The following is a 23707-nucleotide window of genomic DNA, read 5'->3' as shown; positions in this document are numbered from 1 at the left end:
ACCTGCACTAAAGCACTCCTGTTTTACATCCCTCACGACTGAAGATTTCTAGATCCAATGATTGAAGACAAACATCTTTAAAAGCCAATTGGAATAAAGGTGTGGTATTCTGACGCAGTCAAGTAAAGCCGAAAAGACATGAAAAGCAAACTCTCACCTCCCCTCATAATGCCATCTTCACTTGAGAGCAAACGACCAAATCATCAAAGTGTCCAAGTGCTTCCATCAAATATGAGCGGAACAGATAAACTCACCAGGACTTCTCAGTTGGAATATTGCAGAGGAACGTCAGAAACACCCACCTCAGAGCAAGAGCTTCCACAACCCTGCAGAGACGTTGATCGGCTAGATGAAAATCTGACCATTTGTAATGTGTGCAGGTGTGTGGGCCATCTCAATTCCTGAAAATAATCTAAAATATACTAAGTTCAGTGGAAAATGCAACATCCACAGAGAAAATAAACAAGCTCATTAGCACAGTAAGAAAGGAAAGACCCCTACCCCACTTATACCCCTAGATTCCTATATTAAACTAGTTCTTTCATGGCAACCAAACAGAAATAAAACTTAAACCAACTCTACTATGCTAAAAGACATCTAACAACAACTTCTTAAAAGAAAACAATTGACCTTTGACGTATACCTTATTGCTACTTATTTTCGCGGGTACTTAATTTCGCGAAAAGGAACAGGAATATTTCGCGACACTTAATTTTCGCGTTCATACGTAATTAGCATAAAAAATACAATAGAAATCGTTTGAATTAATTTTCGCGGGTCTTTATTTCGCGATTTTTTAAATCCGAAAATCGCGAAAATATCCCGAAAATAAGTAACAATAAGGTACTGGAAGAGAAATACCTAAGATTCTTTAGTTATTATGACTCTTGCAAAAAATGCTACATAGAAACCCTAAGAGAAAAGAAATATCCCTCTAGTTTTATATTAAGATACTGAGAGGCTTACATGTAAGGCTTACTTGGCGAGACCCAACTGTTCTGTCTATTCAAAGATGGACACTAACATCTAACATCTAGTACTATCACGTGGAAGACAATATTTTGCCCAATTTCTACTGATTTAGAATAATAATTATTTTGCTTACTTCTGTGCTAATGAGCTTGTTGTGGCACCTTTCAACAAAGCAGGCGAAAAAAAGTAATCAGGAAAAGCTAAGTTCAGAATTTGTTGCTTAAAATTCTAAATCGATTGTGTAAGGAATAATCATTTTGGATGAGGATAATTAAATTGAACTTGTGAAATCCTAGAGATTGGTATTGAATTTGTAACTTCTTAATCAGACAATTGAATTTAATTTGAATAATTTAACTTGCAGTTGAAAATATATAAGGAAGCCTTCTTTGTTTAAAGGTGAAAAGTGATATTGTAGTCTCAGTTTCCATCATGCTACAAATGTATTGATGTTATTTGAAAAATAGCTTGAATACTTTTAGTGTCAAAAAATATTTTAAAAAATAATGATATGGGCCTGCCCAAAAAACTACATATGTTTTTGGTGAGAGTTAAATTGGCCAACAAAGTTAATTTCAAAGGACAAAAAGATTAAAATAAAGGCCTAGAGCATGATGAACATTGAAACTACAATGTATCTTCCCTTGTTTAATAAAGTAAAATATTTACGTTAAGACAAGTTCCCTATTGAGCAGTTACTTTCCCAAAAGCGAGGTAATTTAGATTGCATGCACAAACAGATTTTTCTCAAAATGCAAACACGAAACAATCCAAATACCAAGATTACTTGACATTCCGGCAACCTTATTTTAAATCCTAAATAATTTATGTATTTTAAATAGAACAGTAAAATGAAATACTACGATTTTCCCCCCACAATATAAAATCTGCTTTGTCAATCAATGTTCAATTAAATAAAAGAAGTTTAGAATTGACACAATAGTATGAATGCAAATGTCACTACATAATAATTTTAAACTGCTCAATATAGGAACCTTATGAAAAAAATAAAATTTTAAACTGAGATTTCATGAGCAAATAAGTGGCACCAGTCTTGAGATCAAAGGTGTTGACACAAAATGAGACATGTTGCAGGAACATGTCACAGTGACGTAACAGGGACAAAACCACAACATGAACACACACAAGAAAATGCAGCAGAAACATGTTGCAGCGACACAAACGGATGTGTCACTGCAACATGTTCCTGCTACATTTTCTTGTGTGTGTACACATCATGATTTTGTCCCTGTTATGCCACTGTGACATGTCCCACAATGTATCCCTCCCTGTAACAGCATCTTAAAATTCCTGGCCCCAGTTGTTCGAAAGCTGAATAACGCTATCCACTAAATAAATCGCTATCTAGCGGATAAGTATTAGCAAAACATACTACACTATCCACCGGATAGTGATTTATCCGGTGGATAGTGTTATCCAGCCTTCGAACAACCAGGGCCTGATGTTTATGAAGTTTTGGATTTCTAATAAATCTAATGACCATTGATAAAAAAAAAGAATAGAATTAAAAAACTGAGTACCTAATGTGTACACCAGAATGCCAGTACACATGATAAAATATGAAGCAGATTTAAGTTCAAAATATATGTAAACATGGAAAAATCTTAAATCAATTTTAGTGCACTCAATAAATTGTTGAAGAAGGTGACGACTTCTGTTGGCAAAATGATTCCAGTAACCAGCGATCATTAATAAAATAACAAATAATATTATGGATGAATTAATTATTAATTTCAATGATTTATGAAAAAGGCATTGACAAAAATAATGTCTTAAAGATGCTGATAGAAATGAATTTGTAGGCAAGCCACTTATTTGCAAATGAATGGCACCGACACACACAACACACTGGCCAGCATAATACTCTGTTCATTAGTAGTTACATGTGCATCAAAGTTATTCAATGTTTGAAATGTTTTGTAATAAATGGAAACAACTTTGTGTGTTTAAGATTTGAAACGTTAGCCTGCGAGATTTACAGGCCTATTATTGCTGTTTTAGTTGCTGTTTTAGATTGATTGATTGATTGATTGATTGATTGACATAAAATCAATCCTAATCTCTGTTCCCAAAATCCTGGAGTTCCCCTTTTCCCCAGCCAGGTTTTAATGTGTACTTTAGCTCCAGTAGTTGTTTTGGTTGAGCACATGTAACTAGGTAACAAACAGTTGATACTAGGTTTTCCCTTTAAAACAAATGTTTACCATGAATATACATTGTAATCAGAGAATTTTTGGTTCAATTTGGCAGAAATCAACATCACCCAGTTGTTAATAATTTTTTGTTTTAATAATTTGAAATGAATATATGCAGAATAATTTAGTTTTTCACTTCATGGTAATCACTTGTCAATGATAAGGTATTATGGTGTAACACAAGTTTATAATTTAACTCAAGTTAATGATCATCCATCCTCAGTCCTCCTGGTCTTTGATCCTCAGTCCTCCTCCTGGGTCCACTGTCCCGGGTCCACAGGCCTCTGTCCTAAGTCCCTGGTCCTGATTCCATGGTCCTGAGTTCATTGTCTTCAGTCCACAATTGTGGGTCACGGTCCGCAGTCCTCTGTTGACCAGGATCCTTAGTTTCCTGTCCTAGGTCGTGATTCCAATGCTCTCTGTCTCTGTCAAGATGCCTGAAAAAACAATAAAATTATTTTCCTTAATACCATATTGTATCTCTGAAAATTATTATATACAGTTGAATCCCGCTAACTCCAACTTCCGCTAACTTGAACCTTTTTCAATTCCCCTTCAGGTCATTTTCTTACTAATTTTACCCTCGATAACTCGAACCCCCAATATTTTAAACCTTTTTTGATTCCCCTTGAAGGTTCGAGTTATCGGGATTCAACTGTACTAACAGTCAAACCTCCATGTGCAACCACCTTTTGTAAGTGACCACTTTTCTAAAATGCTAAAAATTTCCCTGTCAAATCACTGTAGTTGAAACCTGTTGTAAACAACCAGCTCTTGTAGGCAACCAAGACCACTTTAAGGTCGGATGGTTCAAAATTTTAAGCAACCCCTTCATGTGACCCAACCTCACTACAGGCACCAATGGGGTAATGGTCCTGTTATGACGAAAAAATTTGCTTTTACCTATTAGGGCGCTTTGACAAACTTGATTCTTACATGCTAACGAGAATTGTTAAATGCTAATGAGAATGAACAAAAAAGAGCACACAAACCGCAGTTGTACACTGGTGGCTCACTTATCTACTATTTTCAGGTATTTTACTTTTATATTTTCTATTTCATTTCCATATTGAAAGCACATGCAAGTTTTAACTGCTAGATAGGGCTGTCAAAGGATCAAATTGCACCCTCATCCTGTTCAATAAAAAAGTCGTCGAATGGTAAATTTGTGACTTCGTGAGAGAGATGGTGAAATTGATAACTTTTCTGCAAGCCTGAGACCTTTTTAGCCTTACAAAAGAAATGGAGACCCCGAGAATACGTCAAAAAATTGCAGAAGATGAGACCTGGCTTGAAAATTTTGTGAGATGTGCATTTTTTTAAATAAAATAGCTTAATTAAGTATAAAAATAAGCGAAAATAAGCCACGACGTTTCGAACTCATCTTGAGTTCATTATCAAGTAGATATGAGTAAATAACGGTCAAGTTAAGTTTAAATGCAAATAGAGGTAATAGAGTATATTAGAATATTTTAAAAGCAGTGTTTCGCGGTCAAAAGCGTTCACAGTGTTAGTGTGTGTGGTATCTCCTGGTTCTCCTGGATCTGCCAGTTCTCCAGTTTCTCCTGGATCTGCCAGTTCTCCTAGTTCTCCTGGTTTTCCTGGTTCACCTGGTTTTCCTGGTTCTACTGGTTTTCCTGGTTCTCGTGGTTCTCCTGGTTCTCCTGGATCTGCCCGTTCTCCTAGTTCTCCTAGTTCTCCTGGATCTGCCGGTTCTCCTAGTGCTCCTGGTTCTCCTGGTTGTCCTGGTTCCCGTGGTTCTCCTGGTTTCCCTGGTTCTCGTGGTTCTCTTGATTCTCCTGGTTCTCCTGGTTCCCGTGGTTCTCCTGGTTCTCGTAGTTCTCCTGGTTCCCGTGGTTCTCCTGGTTCTCTTGGTTCTCGTGGTTCTCGTAGTTCTCCTGGTTCTTCTGGTTCTCGTGGTTCTCCTAGTTCTCGTGGTTCTCCATTGTTCGCGTGCTTCTCCTGGTTCATCTGGGTCTTGTGGTTGTCCTGGTTTTCCTCGTTCTCATGGTTTTTCTGGTTCCCTTGGTTCTCCTGGTTCTCGTGGTTCTCCTAGTTCTCCTGGTTCCCGTGGTTCTCCTGGTTCTCGTAATTGTCGTGGTTCTCCTGGTTTCCGTGGTTCTCCTGGTTGTCCTGGTTCCCGTGGTTCTCCTAGTTCTCGGAGTTCTCGGAGTTCTCCTGGTTCTCCTGATTCTCCTGGTTCTCCTGGTTCCCATGGTTCTCCTGGTTCTCGTAGTTTTCGTGGTTCTCCTGGTTCTTCTGGTTCTCCTGATTCTCCTGGTTCCTGTGGTTCTCCTGGTTCTCGTGGTTCCCGTGGTTCTTCTGGTTCTTCTCGTTCTCACGGTTCTTCTGGTTCCCTTGGTTTTCCTGGTTCTCGTGGTTCTTGTGGTTCTCCTGGTTCTAGTGGTTCTCATGGTTCTCATGGTTCTTGTGGTTCTCCTGGTTCACGTGGTTCTCCTGGTTCTCCTGGTTTTCAAGGTTCTCCTGGTTCTCCTGGTTTTCCTGGTTCTCCTGGTTCGTGTGGTTCTCCTGGTTCTACTGGTTCTCCTGGATCTCCTTGTTCTCGTGGTTCTCCTGGTTCTCCTGGATCTGCCGGTTCTCCTGGTTCTCCTGGTTTTCCTGGTTCTCCTGGTTCACGTGGTTCTCCTGGTTCACGTGGTTTTCCTGGTTCACGTGGTTCTCCTGGATCTCCTAGTTCTCGTGGTTCTCCTGGATCTGCCGGTCTTCCTGGTTCTCCTAGTTCTCCTGGTTCTCCTGGTTTCCGTGGTGCTCCTGGTTCCCGTGGTTCTCCTAGTTCTCGTAGTTCTCATGGTTCTCCTGGTTCTCCTGGTTCTCCTGATTCCCGTGGTTCTCGTGGTTCTTGTGGTTCTCGTGGTTCTCCTGGTTCTTCAAGTTCTCCTGGTTCTCCTGGCGTTCGTGGTTCTCGTGGGTTTCCTGGTTCTCCTTGTTCTCGTGGTTCTTGTGGTTCTCCTGGTTCCCGTGGTTCTCCTGGTTTTCGTGGTTCTCCTGGTTCTCGTGGTTCTCCTTGTTCTCGTGGTTCTCCTGGTTCTCCTGGATCTGCCGGTTCTCCTAGTTCTCCTGGTTCTCCTTTTCCTGGTTCTCCTGGTTCTACTGGTTTTCCTGGTTCTCCTGGATCTCCTGGTTCTCGTGGTTCTTGTGGTTCTTGTGGTTCTTCTGGTTCTTCTCGTTCTCATGGTTCTTCTAGTACCCTTGGTTCTCCTGGTTCTCGTGGTTCTTGTGGTTCTCCTGGTTCTAGTGGTTCTCATGGTTCTCATGGTTCTTGTGGTTCTCCTGGTTCACGTGGTTCTCCTGGTTCTCCTGGTTTTCAAGGTTCTCCTGGTTCTCCTGGTTTTCCTGGTTCTCCTGGTTCGTGTGGTTCTCCTGGTTCTACTGGTTCTCCTGGATCTCCTTGTTCTCGTGGTTCTCCTGGTTCTCCTGGATCTGCCGGTTCTCCTGGTTCTCCTGGTTTTCCTGGTTCTCCTGGTTCGTGTGGTTCTCCTGGTTCTACTGGTTCTCCTGGATCTCCTTGTTCTCGTGGTTCTCCTGGTTCTCCTGGATCTGCCGGTTCTCCTGGTTCTCCTGGTTTTCCTGGTTCTCCTGGTTCACGTGGTTCTCCTGGTTCACGTGGTTTTCCTGGTTCACGTGGTTCTCCTGGATCTCCTAGTTCTCGTGGTTCTCCTGGATCTGCCGGTCTTCCTGGTTCTCCTAGTTCTCCTGGTTCTCCTGGTTTCCGTGGTGCTCCTGGTTCCCGTGGTTCTCCTAGTTCTCGTAGTTCTCATGGTTCTCCTGGTTCTCCTGGTTCTCCTGATTCCCGTGGTTCTTGTGGTTCTCGTGGTTCTCCTGGTTCTTCAAGTTCTCCTGGTTCTCCTGGCGTTCGTGGTTCTCGTGGGTTTCCTGGTTCTCCTTGTTCTCGTGGTTCTTGTGGTTCTCCTGGTTCCCGTGGTTCTCCTGGTTTTCGTGGTTCTCCTGGTTCTCGTGGTTCTCCTTGTTCTCGTGGTTCTCCTGGTTCTCCTGGATCTGCCGGTTCTCCTGGTTCTCCTGGATCTGCCGGTTCTCCTAGTTCTCCTGGTTCTCCTTTTCCTGGTTCTCCTGGTTCTACTGGTTTTCCTGGTTCTCCTGGATCTCCTGGTTCTCGTGGTTCTTGTGGTTCTTGTGGTTCTTCTGGTTCTTCTCGTTCTCATGGTTCTTCTAGTACCCTTGGTTCTCCTGGTTCTCGTGGTTCTCCTGGTTCTCGTGGTTCTCATGGTTCTCATGGTTCTTGTGGTTCTCCTGGTTCTCATGGTTCTCATGGTTCTTGTGGTTCTCCTGGTTCTCCTGGTTCACGTGGTTCTCCTGGTTCTCCTGGTTCTCCTGATTCTCCTGGTTCTCCTGGTTCCCATGGTTCTCCTGGTTCCCTTGGTTCTCCTGGTTCTCGTGGTTCTCCTGGTTCTCGTGGCTCTCATGGTTCTCATGGTTCTCATGGTTCTCCTGGTTCTCGTGGTTCTCATGGTTCTTGTGGTTCTCCTAGTTCTCGTGGTTCTCCATTGTTCGCGTGCGTCTCCTGGTTCATCTGGTTCTTGTGGTTGTCCTGGTTTTCCTCGTTCTCGTGGTTTTTCTGGTTCCCTTGGTTCTCCTGGTTCTCGTGGTTCTCCTGGTTCCCGTGGTTCTCCTGGTTCTCGTAATTCTTGTGGTTCTCCTGGTTTCCGTGGTTCTCCTGGTTGTCCTGGTTCCCGTGGTTCTCCTAGTTCTCGGAGTTCTCGGAGTTCTCCTGGTTCTCCTGGTTCTCGTAGTTTTGGTGGTTCTCCTGGTTCTCCTAGTTCTCCTGATTCTCCTGGTTCCCGTGGTTCTCCTGGTTCTCGTGGTTCTTGTGGTTCTCGTGGTTCTCGTGGTTCTTCTGGTTCTTCTCGTTCTCATGGTTCTTCTTGTTCGCTTGGTTCTCCTGGTTCTCGTGGTTCTCCTGGTTCTCGTGGTTCTCATGGTTCTCATGGTTCTTGTGGTTCTCCTGGTTCTCGTGGTTCTCATGGTTCTCATGGTTCTTGTGGTTCTCCTGGTTCTCCTGGTTCACGTGGTTCTCCTGGTTCTCTTGGTTTTAAAGGTTCTCCTGGTTTTAAAGGTTCTCGTGGTTCTCCTGGTTTTCCTGGTTCTCCTGGTTCGTGTGGTTCTCCTGGTTCTACTGGTTCTCCTGGATCTCCTGGTTCTCATGGTTCTCCTGGTTCTCCTGGATCTGCCGGTTCTCCTGGTTCACGTGGTTCTCCTGGTTCACGTGGTTCTCCTGGTTCACATGGTTCTCCTGGTTCTACTGGTTCTCCTGGATCTCCTAGTTCTCGTGGTACTCCTGGATCTGCCGGTTCTCCTGGTTCTCCTAGTTCTCCTGGTTCTCCTGGTTTCCGTGGTTCTCCTGGTTGTCCTGGTTCCCGTGGTTCTCCTAGTTCTCGTAGTTCTCCTGGTTCTCCTGGTTCTCCTGATTCCCGTGGTTCTTGTGGTTCTCGTCTCGTGGTTCTCGTGGTTCCCATGGTTCTCCTGGTTCTCCTGGTTCTCCTGGTTCTCCTGGTGTTCGTGGTTCTCGTGGGTTTCCTGGTTCTCCTTGTTCTCGTGGTTCTTGTGGTTCTCCTGGTTCCCGTGGTTTTCCTGGTTTTTGTGGTTCTCCTGGTTCTCGTGGTTCTCCTGGATCTCCTTGTTCTCGTGGTTCTCCTGGTTCTCCTGGATCTGCCGGTTCTCCTGGTTCTCCTGGATCTGCCGGTTCTCCTAGTTCTCCTGGTTCTCCTGGTTCTACTGGTTCTCCTGGATCTCCTGGTTCTCGTCGTTCTCCTGGATCTGCCGGTTCTTCTGGTTCTCCTGGATTTCCGGTTCTCCTAGTTCTCCTGGTTCACCTTTTCCTGGTTCACCTGGTTCTACTGGTTTTCCTGGTTCTCCTTGTTCTTCTGGTTCTCCTGGATCTGCTGGTTTTCCTAGTTCTCCTGGTTCTTGTGGTTCTCCAGGTTTCCCTGGTTCTCGTGGTTCTCTTGGTTCTTGTGGTTCTCCTGGTTCTCCTGGTTGTACTGGTTCCCGTGGTTCTCCTGGTTCTCGTAGTTCTCCTGGTTCTCCTGGTTCTCCTGATTCTCCTGGTTCCCGTGGTTCTCCTGGTTCTTCTAGTTCTCCTGGTTCTCTTGGTTCTCGTGGTTCTCCTGGTTTCCGTGGTTCTCCTGGTTCTCCTGGTTGTACTGGTTCCCGTGGTTCTCCTGGTTCTCGTAGTTCTCCTGGTTCTCCTGATTCTCCTGGTTCCCGTGGTTCTCCTGGTTCTCGTTGTTCTCCTGGTTCTTCTAGTTTTCCTGGTTCTTTTGGTTCTCGTGGTTCTCGTGGTTGTCCTGGTTCTCCTCGTTCTCGTGGTTCTTCTGGTTCCCTTTGTTCTCCTGGTTCTCGTGGTTCTCCTGGTTCTCCTGGTTGTCGTGGTTGTCGTGGTTCTCCTGGTTTTCCTGGTTCTCCTGGTTCTCTTGCTTCTCCTGGTTCATCTGGTTCTCGTGGTTGTCCTGGTTCTCCTCGTTCTCGTGGTTCTTCTGGTTCCCTTTGTTCCCGTGGTTCTCGTGGTTCTCGTGGTTCTCCTGGTTCCCCTGGTTCTCCTGGTTCTCGTGCTTCTCCTGGTTCATCTGGTTCTCGTGGTTGTCCTGGTTCTCCTCGTTCTCGTGGTTCTTCTGGTTCCCTTTGTTCCCGTGGTTCTCGTGGTTCTCCTGGTTCCCCTGGTTCTCCTGGTTCTCGTGCTTCTCCTGGTTCATCTGGTTCTCGTGGTTGTCCTGGTTGTCCTCGTTCTCGTGGTTCTTCTGGTTCCCTTGGTTCTCCTGGTTCTCCTGGATCTGCAGGTTCTCCTGGTTCTCCTAGTTCTTCTTAATTAGGTAAATACTTTCGCACGTATCGAGTCCGCCTGCGTGTTTAGTGCTGGTTTTCTCTCGCGAATTAAAAGCATTTCGTTCACTAAACAATCCACTTTCTCTTGGCATTTCTTTAAGACGGAAAACATATTTCTTATGTCAGGACTCTCAACACCGTGGATTTCTTTTAAGTACCAATTACTCAAGCAAGTTCAAGTTTGTTTCCTGTTGTTTAGCGTTTCATGTGTTACATAGGTAATAAAATAAAATATTTTATAAAGCGCCAATATCTTTTTAAAGTTCAAAAGTGCTTTTCAGGAATAACGTTAAAAATATCAAACACTATTGAAAATAATAAGGTAGCACACAAGGTGATATGAAAACAAATAAAAAAACTCTACATGGTTCTTTCTCATTAGCATTTAACCCGATTCTCATCAGCATGTAAGAATCGAGGTTCATGAAATCGCTCTATTAAAAGCAGTACATTTCTCATTTCTCTCATTTGTGAGTATTAGTTCATTATGACAATACTAGCATTGCAACGTGGAAATTGTACTGGACATGCTCAAACCTCTTTGAATCACTTGATGTGTTCTTGAACAAAGTTTTTGTGGGTTTGTGGATGCACTTGTACATGGATTAAGCCTTTGAAATGACTACAGGGTATGACTCAAAATTTAGACTGAATCCATGTGGTCTGACCTCTTGTAACTGATGACCCAATAAGCGACCATGTAGCCTTGACATTTGGAGTGGTCACTAATGGAAGGATTGACTGTACTAATAAGAATATCACAGCAACATTATAGAGATGTAATAACTCACCATGTCCGCCTGGTCTCCAAGTTCTCTTTTTTTGAAGATGCGTCTGTCCTCCTTCTTGTCAGGAATACACAGGTCCTTAAATAGAACAGAAATAGTCTTAGTTTTATTGTTCCTTCACATTTATTACATGAACAAGTAAGCTGCATGTGGGTGTACCCCTAATGCTATTGACAGTGGCAGATCTAGCACCCCACCCTTGCCCCTTGGGGTACCAGGGTCTCCATTTGCTCAGACAGTTTCAATGCCTCTGTGGTTCCTAAGAGGCTTCCTGATCATTTGTCATTTTAATTTTCTTTTATATTATAATTACTGTACACATATTTCTGGAAAATTTATTGATGCTGGATACATTGTTTTATTACAAGACTAAGGTGGTCAGAAAGCCAATAATTACCAGTACCGTAATGATTCGATTTAGCACCCTCCTTCCAATAAGCGCCCCCTTCCGCATAAGTGCCCCCCTTCGAATGTGTTTTTGTTAATAAGCACCCCTTTTCCAATAAGCGCCCCCATTCTAATACGTGCCCCCATTCTTATACGCCCCCTATTCTAAAAAGTGCTCCTATTGTGGCTAACTGCCCCTACTGAAGTCATCAACGTCAAAAAGATACACTCATGAACATTCCCCGTACCGCACATGTATATGTTGTGGTTTAATTTTTTCTTTGGTTTAAAATTTTTCAAACCAGTTTGATTTTTATTTCCCTTTGTTTCAGATTATGTTAATGAACATAAGACAATGAAAAATAAAAATCAAACTGGTTTGAAAAATTTTAAACCAAAGAAAAAATTAAACCACAACATATATATTTACTGCTAAAACGAACAATTCTTGTAAAAGTTACTGAACTTTCAACAATTTGTTACTGTTACAGTTTATGTTACTGTTAGTTATTTTATTATATACTAAAGTTTTGTTTTGAATATTTGGTTGTTTCGCAAAAAATTAAATAAGCACCCTGTCCCGAATAAGCGCCCTGTCTTAAATAAGCGCCCTCCCTTTAGGTGCCAAAAGTAAATAAGCCCCCCGGGCGCTAAATCGAATCATTACGGTACATCAACTAATCAGATTGCTTCATTGCCAGTCTAGTTGATATTTTTTTAAGTATTGGACCGAGTATTGTCTCAAATGATCATTCCCCCACTAGTCCAATATAAAAATAATAAACTTGACTTGCATGAAAAACCCTCCCTTACTGGTTTGTAAAAAAATGTTAGGGAATTCTTTTCTGAACAAAAATCCAGTGGGTCCTTGGTCAAAATCCTGCTCTTTTATCTTTTCCACTTTCCACTTATATCTATAAAAATCTTTATCTGGCTCCAGTTGTTCAAAGGGTGGATAATGCTATCCACCAGACAAGTCACTATCCAATGGATTGTGCTGTATGTTTTACCACTGGTAAGTGATTTATCCGGTGGATAGAGTTATCCACCAACAATTAGGCCCACTTGTGTAATATATCACTTAAATTATGAAACTTGCTCAGGACCATACTGGAAGAATATTAGCTCTCTGTCTTTTATGTAAGGACCCCAAGTGCATTTAGTCTATACTGTCAGACCTTGGACCAATATTCTCCCCATACAGCCCTCATGCTTGGTTTAAAGATGCATGTCTAGCATGATGTTGCTATGCTGCATCCAGGTATCTGATCAACTTCTGCAAGGGGCTCTAAGGGACCATTCATTTTTTATGAAGTAGGAGGGGGGGGGGGGGGGGGCTGGTGGGATTTGATGGGGGCCATGCCAATGCGGGCTTCTGTAATAGTAAAAAAATCTTGCCAGAATGCCCAAAATAACATTCCTGAGGTTCTGAAAATTCAAATTTTCCAAGGGGAGCATGCCCCCGGACTCCCCTACTTTTTTATGTACCAAACGCTATTTACTCAACCCAACAGTTTATTGATTACAAATGCAGTCAAACCATACTAAAAGACGGCATCCACAATACACAGTTGATCATGAGGCAACGTCAGCTTTTTGGGAGATGTGGTTTTTGTACACCAATACATTCTTTAGTCACAAGGCTTGATAAATTTTAATTTTACTGGATTGTTGTTGTTGTTGTTATTGTTGTTTTTTTATTTTTTTTTGGGGGGGGGGTCATAAAAAAAATTGGATTTCGAGGGGGGGGGCAGGTAAAAGTTTCCGATGAAGAGAGAGGGCCATTATATATAACAACGACTATCTATCACATCCCAGCAGCCCCCCCCCCCCTACCCCATAAAAAATGAACGGTCCCTAACATGCTGGTCTGGTCACTCACCATGACTTCTTCTGTCTCTCATCCACATCCCACCTGGCTTTTAGTCTTTACATCATTTGGTCACATCATTCTGTCGTAATTTTGGTCTAAACCTCCACCTGGTTTGGTTTATTTGTTTCTTGGTCTGTGTTTTTTTTGGGTCCTAAAAGAAATAATTAAAGTAACTGTTTAATCTCATGATGTAATCTGGATGTTGATATGCATAATGGAAGGTATGAGAGCCTTTTTTAAACTACAGGTCAGGCAGTGAGTAGGTTTGTTGGATGAATACTGTCATGTAATTTTCAAGGAGAAATAAAATAAAGTGAAAATAACACCATGGTGTTCATGGTTCGAGTGACCGTACTGTAATTCTTTCTCTTTCTTTCTTTTTTTGTGTCTTTTTGAATGTCACTCTATTTGCACTTAACTTTTTGTAGCTCATTTTATTGTAAATCTTACCAGATAAAATAATGACAAAAATTAATGTTATTCTTGAGTAGGGTGAGTAGAGGGATAGATGAGCCGGGTGAGTAGAGGGATAGATGGGCCATAGATGGGATGCAGATCTATATGGGCTTTAATTCATTTGACCTGAGCCAATAATTCATTGAAAAGTGTTTAAAGCGTCTTTTGGAACTGCATAGTTTCGTTTTTACTCCAGGATTTGTCAGTTGTTATCGCATTTTACAAGCACGCGCTGAACTTTAGGTTGGTGTAAACACCGTTTAAAAGAGCTTATTAATTTACCTTTAACTAAAGCTGTCCATGGCAGAAGTACTTGCTTGCCTTTATCATCCAACTTAATGTGCCAGACGTTGGAAACTGGAACTGTTAACTCGCCAAGATTCCTAAACTGTTTTTCACAGCACGTTTATCAAAACTCCCGCCATCTTGGATCCTTGCGAGTCTCGGTGCCAGTTTCCACACGGTCATAATTTAGAAGTTCCCGTATGCGTATCCAAATTCCAACTATCGGTGATATGCTTCTGGTGACTCTGGTTTGAAATTATTGGCCGTTTTTATACTAGAGACGAGTTACCCGTCTAGACGAGCTTCGGCAAAAATTATGTTGCTCGTCTGGTTATGCGTCTCTAGTATAAAGACGGGCACAAGACGCGTTACGCGTCTTGACGAGCTACTTTTCGAAATGCGTCTTAAAAGACGGATAACGAAAGGAAGCTCGCATATAAAGACGCGTAACGCGTCTTATGGTGGATTTCCACTGACGCGTAATTTTTTACGTGCGTAAAAAAATTAGAGACAATGTATGAACGGCTTGCGTACACGTTTACGCAGGCCGTTCATACATTGTCTCTAATTTTTTTCACGCACGTAAAAATTTACGCGTCAGTGGAAATCCACCATTATGCCCGTCTTTATACTAGAGACGCATAACCAGACGAGCAACAAAATTTTTGCCGAAGCTCGTCTAGACGTGTAACTCGTCTCTAGTATAAAAACATTCTTTATTTAGAAAAGCATCGTCTTTGAAAGACCACAAAATCGAAAAGGCTTCTTGTTTGGGATACAACGTATACTGTTTGGGACAGTGAGTTTGCTAATCGTGTTCAGTTTTATCCAAAACAAAAGCCGGTCACTCAAGGATTGGAACCAAAATAGTGAAAAATAGACTGAATGAATTAATATTATTACATTTTTTAAATGAATGAATGACTGGAATAAATATAAACCAGCTTCGAGTTAATCTTACATTATTTAAATAGCTTCAAGTTATTTTTGCGAAGAGCGTTGCACACTGGAGCTCGCGTTTCTACAGACTGCCAAATTGACGGTTGTCGGGTTTTTTTAAGTTTATGTCTAAAACAGCCTACTAGCTCGCGAGTTTGATAGCGTGCGTCGTAAAACTCCTAGTATTGTCAGCATTGAGTGTAGACCTCGGGAAACCCCAGTTTTTAAGAAACAAAAAAAATATTGGATTGATTAGAGATCTGAAGCCTCCATGTAACTGTGGACAACAGCAGTTTTCAAGCATACACTGATACACGGACATCGACTGCATTTAGTTTACGACGTGACGAGAATTCAGAACATGCAGCACATATACATATGCCATCAGTTCTTTCCATGTCATTGCATGTTAGCTACGTCACGGCAAATTAAGTTAAGATAAGCAGTAGACAAATCACGAACTGTATGTAAAATGGCGTGTTTTCTGTAAATGTTTTGTACTGTATCTCTTTTGAATTTCCGTAGGGCTTCGTCTACAAAGTGGCTGACTGCAACATGAAGACCAATTGCTTGACATGAATCAGAAAGAAATGAATAAAATGAGAGAGAAAACAATTAGAAAGGGACAAAGTGACAGTGTGGAATTCTCGTGGATAATTTAAATAAGTAAAGCCTTTATCAGTTACAGGGTTACTCAGGCATCAGCTTTACAATTCAGTAATACTGCATGTCATCAATAGAGGCCCTGACAAAAAATAAAAAATAAATATAAGACAAAAGTACGGTAAGAAAGAGAGAGCTACTGACAGAAATTGAACAAAGATTAAAATACTTTGAAGTGGCATAAGTTGTTTTATGTAAATTTAAAGCCCCAAAAAGTCAGATTAAATCTATAACAGATGGTATATATTTTGGAGTTCTCAAACGGAACTCCCTTGAATGATTGAGGGAGCTTTTTATGCTACGATAGATTACAAATTTCTTTTAGAGAACGTACAGTCCGTACAGTATGGCTTCCAAATCGGGAAGAAAACCTAAAAATGTTTTTAGTTTTCTATTACAAAAACTCCGTGAGCAGCAAAGAGGCAAATATTAAAATATTAATAAATTAACTACAGGAACAAGTACGAGATAAAGACGTCACAAAGATTGAGATAGATTACGACTGGCTAATTTGGGCTACTTAATGTCAAGCTAAGTCTTCGATATGCGCAATCAGTGACGTATATATAATGTGTTCTGTATCTTACAGCTACACATAATAAGCATGTCCGGCAGTAATGCACTTCTAACTTCTTATCCAAACTTACATACTGAAAATTAATTGACTCACTGACGTCTACGTATCTCAATCTCATTTAATTTATTGATCAAAAAGTTGAATAATGCACATATTTTCCAAGATTCTCAGCCTCAAAAGAGGTATAGGTGTTAATGAAACCAGATTCATTGCAAGGCTGGTATGCAGCTTGTAAGAATCTTTCTTCCTGTAGTGAAGTCTGGTACGAGCATTTCTTGAACAAGAGATCCGGCAGTAGACAAGCCAAGCAGTTTTATTATTTGCATTCCTCCCTGCATCCAAACTGTTTTTGAAGCTGCATCTACATGTAGTCGGAGACTTAGCCTGGGATATTGACTAGAATTAAAGGCTTTTAAGGCCTGCAATTGCCTTTGAAAGTTCGGTTTTTTTGTAAAGTCCTCTGTTGTTGAACATCGCGATTTGATTGGTTTTCGTTCTCTTGTGACAGCTGATCAAAATATAAGTGCCTCTGCGCACACTAGTGAAACGACATAATCATCTCAGTTGGACTTGCCGCGACACTGGTAAGTACGCTGTTAGTACATTTTTCCAATACAACTTGCGTTATAGCATGCATACTCTCCGATAGCTAACATGGAAACACGATGGTGGGATTTTGTATCAGCCATAGGTTCGCGTGACTCAAAGCAAAAACTAAACAGACTTCAAACCGCGATAAATGGTCTTTAAAATCCTTGCGTGTTTGAAAAGTAAGATTAAGGTAAACATGTCAACATTTGATCGACTCTGAGTGAGTCGAACGAGGTATTTTAAAAGGGCTTTATTTTCGTATGTCAGTAAGAGTCAGTATACTGGATAACGACTTCACTTTCGCTAAGATAGCACCAGTATAATCAGATGATTTATGCAGTTTATGCTTACTCGACTTTACAAAACATCCGCTTTTTTCAAGTGCGTTTCACGCGAAGTATACACCCGCGTGGCATGGAGAGCACGTTGAGTTTATTAGGATAAACGTTCCTAGCACCGGAATATTACCTGGAGATGTCGATGAGAGGCTACAATAGCTAAGGAAAGCTCACTAGCTAAGTACGATTTATAGTTTTATGAGTATTGTATACTACTTGGGCTAACATAAGCTGGCAGGTGAGTCTCTCCCTGAAGGTCTTTGCAAATTCATTTAGTGGAGAATTTTCGGAACTGGTGCGCGCATTTCGTTTCAACGTGAAACATGTGTACAATATTTCGCAAACACTACTATCTGATTGCTACATTTTCAAAATTATACTGTCAAACCATCTTCGTTCCGAAACCAGTTGCAATAAAGAGTAAAGCGACCCGGAGACTTCATGTAAGCTCAGCCGCGCCATTACAACTAAAACAGTACACAGGCATGTAATCCTTGCAGAGCGCTTGTCAACTGAACTCGTGGCATTATTGAAAATTATACGACGGAAGACCCAAAACAACACTTGCCACTGAAATGCTTTGGAAAATTTTAAAAGTACATAGCCCTAAACATGCTTAAGGTCGTCGGTTAAGACAACAAGTTTTTATATTGACATTAAAATTTATGTACCCAGTAAAGACAATCAATTTATGTTTAGGTAAAATTTTCACAAGAACGGAGTTAGGCATAAAATAACTCAAAATTGCTTAAGTCTAATCTAAATGGCTTTTGCAGTGATATATACTAAGACAATCTCATATTGTAAAATTTATTTGAAGTTATACACAAATAATTCAAGGAAATGGATATAGCGACAATGTTAGTAGCTGCTTGGAGGACATGCCAGATCAGTAAAACCCATAAAGAGTGTTTTTACTTATTATTTTTATGCAAACATTTCAGTATCAGGATTTATTATTTGAGCGGCAAGTTTAAAAGGAAGTTACTTTGTGATTAATAGCTCCAGGCTATAGCTTGCTTCATATCAAAGCTGGCACGTTATTCAGTGTCAAGTGGACTTAATTATAGAAGAAACCACGCTACAACTAGGACAGAAGATATTAGCAGCATTTTGAAAACAGAATATTTGCGCCTCATGCCATAGAGCAGAGTAAACAAACGCCTGTGAGCTACATGAGCTGGTGACACCCGAAAAACGGAAAGTTGCTGGTAAAAATGGCACTGGAAGATGAAATCAATTTTAGTACGATTCGTTTCATTTGTGTTACAGTATGTAGTTTTAGTACACAATCTCAATTTTTAAGTGAGAACCTGGCTGATAAGTTTTTGTTGTAATCTGCGCTATACAAAATCATACTTTGTATGTAGTTTTGCGGTTATGCGGCCAAGTTTGTGCACCAACGTGCAGTCTTAATTTTTTGGGAAGATTCGGTTATGTTTTAATTAAACCATTTTCTAAACTGCATTTAAAAAGTAAGGGGCCTCAAACCAAAATTGTTTTAGCATACACAAGTTGTTTCTTTGCGTGGAGACGTTTTTAAAAATAACTGCCTGCAAAGCCCTGCACGTCACCCAGCCGAAAAGTTCAATTTATCAATAACAGTTTTTATTGCGGCGTGTTTGCATGGCTATAGAGATTTGTCATTTTAAAATTTTAGAATCAATAAAAATTGCTTGCCTGTAGCTATATTAATTCATTTATGTTTCTTTTCTTTCCGTTGTTTTCACCTGCCCTAAGTTGCACTTTGGCTCTCGTAAAAAGCTTTATTGATCCTCTTTGAGCGGCCATTAGCCATCACTTATCATTCGTTGGGGAGGTTTGAAAGACTTTTTTTGTAATTACAATTTAAGCTGCCAAGTGCTAGCCGCTGGAGATATGAAAATCTATTGCGCTAGCGAGAAAAAAGTCTTTCTTCAGTTATGCATGTGTCCAGAAATGTAGGCCATAGGAAAAATAATACGAAAATAACGCGCTTGCATGTACGCAAATGAACATCTATACACAAAACACAACGAACAGGAGCCAAACAAAAACTATAAGCTTAATAAAAAATAAAGAAAGGAAGGAAGGAAAAAAGTAATAAATCAAGAAAGCAAACATATAGGTTCTTGGGGAAGTGAGTAAAAGTTGTGAAAGGAGTGTTTATCTTCTCCAATCAAAACCAAAAGTTTAGAAACTCTTTTCTGAGTCAGTTTCAATTTGATTGTAAAAGAATTCGAATTAGTACTCATCGATCACGCGACTTCTCGCCAAAGTTTACTATTAATTTTCTCAGTTAAAGAGCAATATCTCTATATTTAATGTATGCCTTTCTGACTATTCAAACAACCAAAAAATCTAACTTTTTTGATGTGTAATTTCTTTTTTCGGTGAATATACTTAGTCGTAAAATGCAAGAGCAATTGTACGTTTTTTTAGTGGTCTACCAAATAATTAGAATATATAGAAGACCTATGACTAACTTGCAACGATCTGAGTAACAAGACTTGGAAAAGGGCAGAAAAAGCGAAGAGAGAAACGAGCTAAGTGGATTTATTTTTAGGATAATTTGCAATCGGAAGACCTATATTAAGCGTTTGCATTTACCCAAAAATTTTTTTTTTTTAATAAAAAAAAAAAAAAAAAAAAAAAAGGATTATATGATAAGTAGAAGAAAAAAATTTCTCAATTAAAAATAAAAATTATCGGTTTTTAACGTTTTTTTTATGTCCAAAATAATAAGAATAAAATATTTGTGAAGTTGCATTACTTAGTTTACGTATGACATAAATATTACAAGCTTTTACACTTCAAAAAACTATTGAACCATTGTAGTGAGATATATTGATCTGAACGTTAAAAATAGCGCTGTAAATAAAAAGATATTGGGTTGGGGGGTTTGTAAGAACTATGCTTAGCTAGAGTGTCACGTACCGCCAGAGTCAAAACGCATTGTGATATCTGCAACACAACAATAAATTGTACCGACTAGAGAATTTACGGGTCAACGTAAACTTTCAATAAAGTCCTTCGTCGTGTTTATTATGGCGCGCCGGGACCTCTCGCGACTTCGTAACTCGATCTCGCGACTTCGTCGCTCGCACGGCCGTTTCGCGGCCTAAAATTCTCGCTTCGCTCGCTTATTTACTGTGAAACTCGTGAGGTCGACTTGTGGCAAGTCTAGGGTCAACGTTACTTTTGTCTGAAAACGATCAAAGAAGATAACTTCGATTACACGACTTCCAACGTCACTGCCAACGCCATTTTCCACGCATCCTCGTTTCCAGACTAGAGACTTTCTCTTTCAACTCCCCCACCCCCCTCTCCCCATCGAGTAAAGACCATGGGAACCAGTTAGGTCGAGTGACGATACGATGGCCGCTTGGCTTTATGCAACAAGTGTCGTGTCATTTTGAAATTTAAATATATAGTAACAAAAAGTTGATACAACAAATGATATTATTAAGTGAATACGCACGCAGTATATACATTTATCAGTACATGAAGATAGGGGCCGTCGCCTGCAAGTCTAGTTTGCCAGTCTTGCTTATTTCCTACTTTGATGATTTCCGGGGCAGATAAGCGCGCAGTAAATAAGTTATAAGCCATATCCAAAGCAGAAAAAATATGTAAATGGTTAAGAGTTTGATTGAAAACCTCAAACAAGAAACCAACCTCCTCGCTTCAAGGTATGAGATACAATGTAAATAATATGGTAAGTTTTATCGCATCAAGTCGTTTTCGAAATTCAACTGCAAAAGTCAGGTAACTGGAAGCCTAAACCCAAGTAAATATTTTCTCTGGCGCCTTTTTGATGATTTCGACCTGAAATGCTGCATGCACCAAAGGACACATCGTTACCGAAACAGAGTGTCTCCATATTTTCAAATATGTTTTTATTTTCTTGTAAGATAAAAGTGTTTGTACGTAGAACAAACCATATTTTAAATCATCGTAACCACCAAACTGCTATACTTTTTTCCCTACGAATTTATTAAACGTGCGTCAATTTTCTGGAAGGTTACACCATGGAACTCAACTGAGGTCAAGTAAGATTAAAAAAAACTTTCAAAGTCTATGAAAGTCAGTTTGCTTTTACGAATCTATGATTTTTTTTATTTGCCCCATAGCTTCTTACAATTCTCATTATTTACATAGCAGTGATATAATTGGAAGAAGATCCCAGCAAGTTTTCTCAAACTTTCCTTCGGGGATTTAAAGCGATAATAAAACATAACCTTTTAAAAAAGGGAACTAAGACAATTTAAGGTGGCAGTGTTCCCATTCCTAAGAGTTTTCAGGAACTGGCTCTACCAAAAGTGATTGAAATGATTAAAATATGAAAAGTGTGGCAGTTCTTGGCACAGTAACGTTGCTACTTTTGTTTATTAACGACCGCGCATTCATGTGATACCATTGTTTCGAATTCATTATTAAGTGCATGCTATGCGATGAATGAGTGGAAGCGTCTACTGGATCCCCGAAAGGGGAGTACATAAGCGTGTAAAAGGAGTCTACCGTTATGATTCGATTTAGCGCCCTCCTTCTAATAAGCGCCCCCCCCCCTTCGAATGTGTTTTTGTCAATAAGCGCCCCCATTTTAATGGGCGTCCCCATTCTTATAAGCGTCCCTATTGTGAATAACTGTTCCTACTGAAATCATTGACGTCGAATATATAAAATAATGAACATTGACCGTACCGTACATGTATATTACTGAACTTTTAACAATTTGTTACTGCGTACAGTTTCTGTTATTGTTAGTTATTTTGAAATTTATTTAAGTTTTGTTTTAAACATTTGGTTGTTTCTCAAAAAATTAAATAAGCGCCCTGTCCCGAATAAGCACCCTGTCTCGAATAAGTGTCCTCCCTTGAGGTGCGAAAAGTAAATAAGCGCCCCGGGCGCTAGATCGAATCATTACGGTACGGTTTGTTTATTCGATGATAACAACGTCTTGCAATCGATAAACTCGAGAAGTCAGTCTAAGTAGCCAATTTAAAAATTGATCCCTGGAAATTATTATACTATTAAAAGGACATCAATACTTGAACAGTTTAAACATGTAAGCACGAACAGATATAACCGATAACAGACTGTGAAGTTTATAACTGCATTTCATGTTTACGTTATTTCAACCATGGCTGTTTCTTTCTTCAAGTCAATGTATATTTAGAACTGACTCAGGAGCCTCTACAACGGCTGATTAGTTCTTTGTTCCACCTTTTCCGGAAGTTTTAAGTGTGATTTTATCTAATATATTAGTCCAGGCGGATTTCTATTTATAAATCTGCTTTTCAAACTCACTCAGTGCTGACGTGTGCTACACTTTCGCTTTAGCTTTAGCCTGTTTCTGACGCCGGGTTCGGTTAGATGGGAAGTAGCGCAATAAATAAGACAATTGAAAAAAAGTCGAACTTATTTGCTCCCTCGCCCCAAGCCGCTCACCATTTATTCCACTCGTTGTTCTTCGCGCTAATACTGTTTGTGGTGCTGCTCCTTAACTAACCGAAGTCCTTGAAAAGGATAGCTACACTTGGAGCTAGCTTTCACATCCAAAAGACACTAAATAGCTAAGGTAGTAAACACAAAAACAGTCATATCCAATCGAATGCGAAAAAGTTAATTGGAAAAGTCACTGAAAAAATCAAAGAGGTCTATGACCTACTCGTGAATGCGTTAGATTCCTTTGAACAGTATAGTATCGATGGAAAATATTCATTATAGTGATTAATAATATTAATCAACTTTATTTAAAGAGGGTGAACATATAACAGGTCGCTTAGGTATAATAATTACTTTTTTCATCATTTTAATAGTACTGCTCTGCGTTCTGAAGCGTGTGACCCGGGATCGACTCTCATACCCTGTGGCTAAAATTCTTTTTTCTTCTTATTTTTTTTCACGGATATTATATACATATCTGTCTTGTATAGAGTTTCGTTACTCTTTTACTGATTATCCTTTATTAAATCGTGCCGTGATTTAACCTTCCCAGTCTTTTAATAACACATACATAAAGTCACTGGTCATCGTTTCCGAATGTTCGCGATTATTATATACGAAAAGGCAATATTTCATCGTTTGGGAAACGATTGTTTCTCATTTACAGGGTGAAGTATTTTCTACACTTATTTCTTTGAAATGATACCTTTGTAAAGCTGTATTTTTATCCACAGCCGAGGGAAACGAAATTTAGAAGCGCCCGTGAGCATACCTAATTTGCATAATGTTAACAACGATGGAAGGAAGGACGGATGGACGGATGGCTCAACTTCCCCACTATACTCGTTCATTATGCATTCACGAGTAAAAACGGGGTTAAAATAAAATGGTAAAAAAAAAAAGAAGAAAAGAAAACAGTACTCTAGACACTTACTATAATATCCTAGTTGATCAAGATGAAAGCTAGTATTACGTCTGCTTGCCTCATGTCACGTTCAAGTATTTAATGATAGGCAGCATAGTTTCAATACGAATATTGCAGCGTAAAATGTCTTAAAACGTTGCTTTGTCTTAAGTTCACCGCAAAATAAACGTTTACAGACTTAAAAGCAATGAAAAGTAATGAATCATAAGTCGTATACAACTGTAATATTTACAGGTGTATATTTATAGCGGTTCCCAGTTTAAAATTGGAAACCTTTCTTTGTGTACAGTACTTAGAGATTATATTAGTTTACAAATGGTTAATGGGCCTCATTCTTTCAAGTGTAGAGATACGAAAATTAAAATTAAAAGAAATCATCGAATGAAAGTTCACTACTTCATTAAGCCCAATT

General features: G+C 40.0%; 1 protein-coding gene and 2 long non-coding RNA genes across 3 annotated transcripts in view; all 3 read right to left on the bottom strand.

Annotated features, from left to right (window-relative positions):
* The window catches only part of LOC144643579 (protein D3-like), a 217454-nt gene that overhangs the window by 167402 nt on the left and 26345 nt on the right, over positions 1–23707 (bottom strand). The window lies entirely within an intron of this gene.
* LOC144641844 (uncharacterized) lies at positions 1529–10914 on the bottom strand. Its single transcript, XR_013568637.1, has 3 exons — positions 10838–10914; positions 2432–3625; positions 1529–2283 (listed from the first exon to the last, which is right to left on the bottom strand). It is a non-coding gene; the product is annotated as an uncharacterized LOC144641844 (long non-coding RNA).
* LOC144641845 (uncharacterized) lies at positions 13109–13971 on the bottom strand. The gene is made up of 3 exons (XR_013568638.1): positions 13900–13971; positions 13833–13866; positions 13109–13245 (listed from the first exon to the last, which is right to left on the bottom strand). It is a non-coding gene; the product is annotated as an uncharacterized LOC144641845 (long non-coding RNA).

This window comes from Oculina patagonica, chromosome 2, assembly GCF_052425735.1.
Source record: "Oculina patagonica isolate OP01 chromosome 2, crgOcupat, whole genome shotgun sequence".
Lineage (NCBI taxonomy): Eukaryota > Metazoa > Cnidaria > Anthozoa > Scleractinia > Oculinidae > Oculina > Oculina patagonica.
Note: the sequence above shows the minus strand (reverse complement) of the source record. Positions and strands in the feature narration are given on the sequence as shown.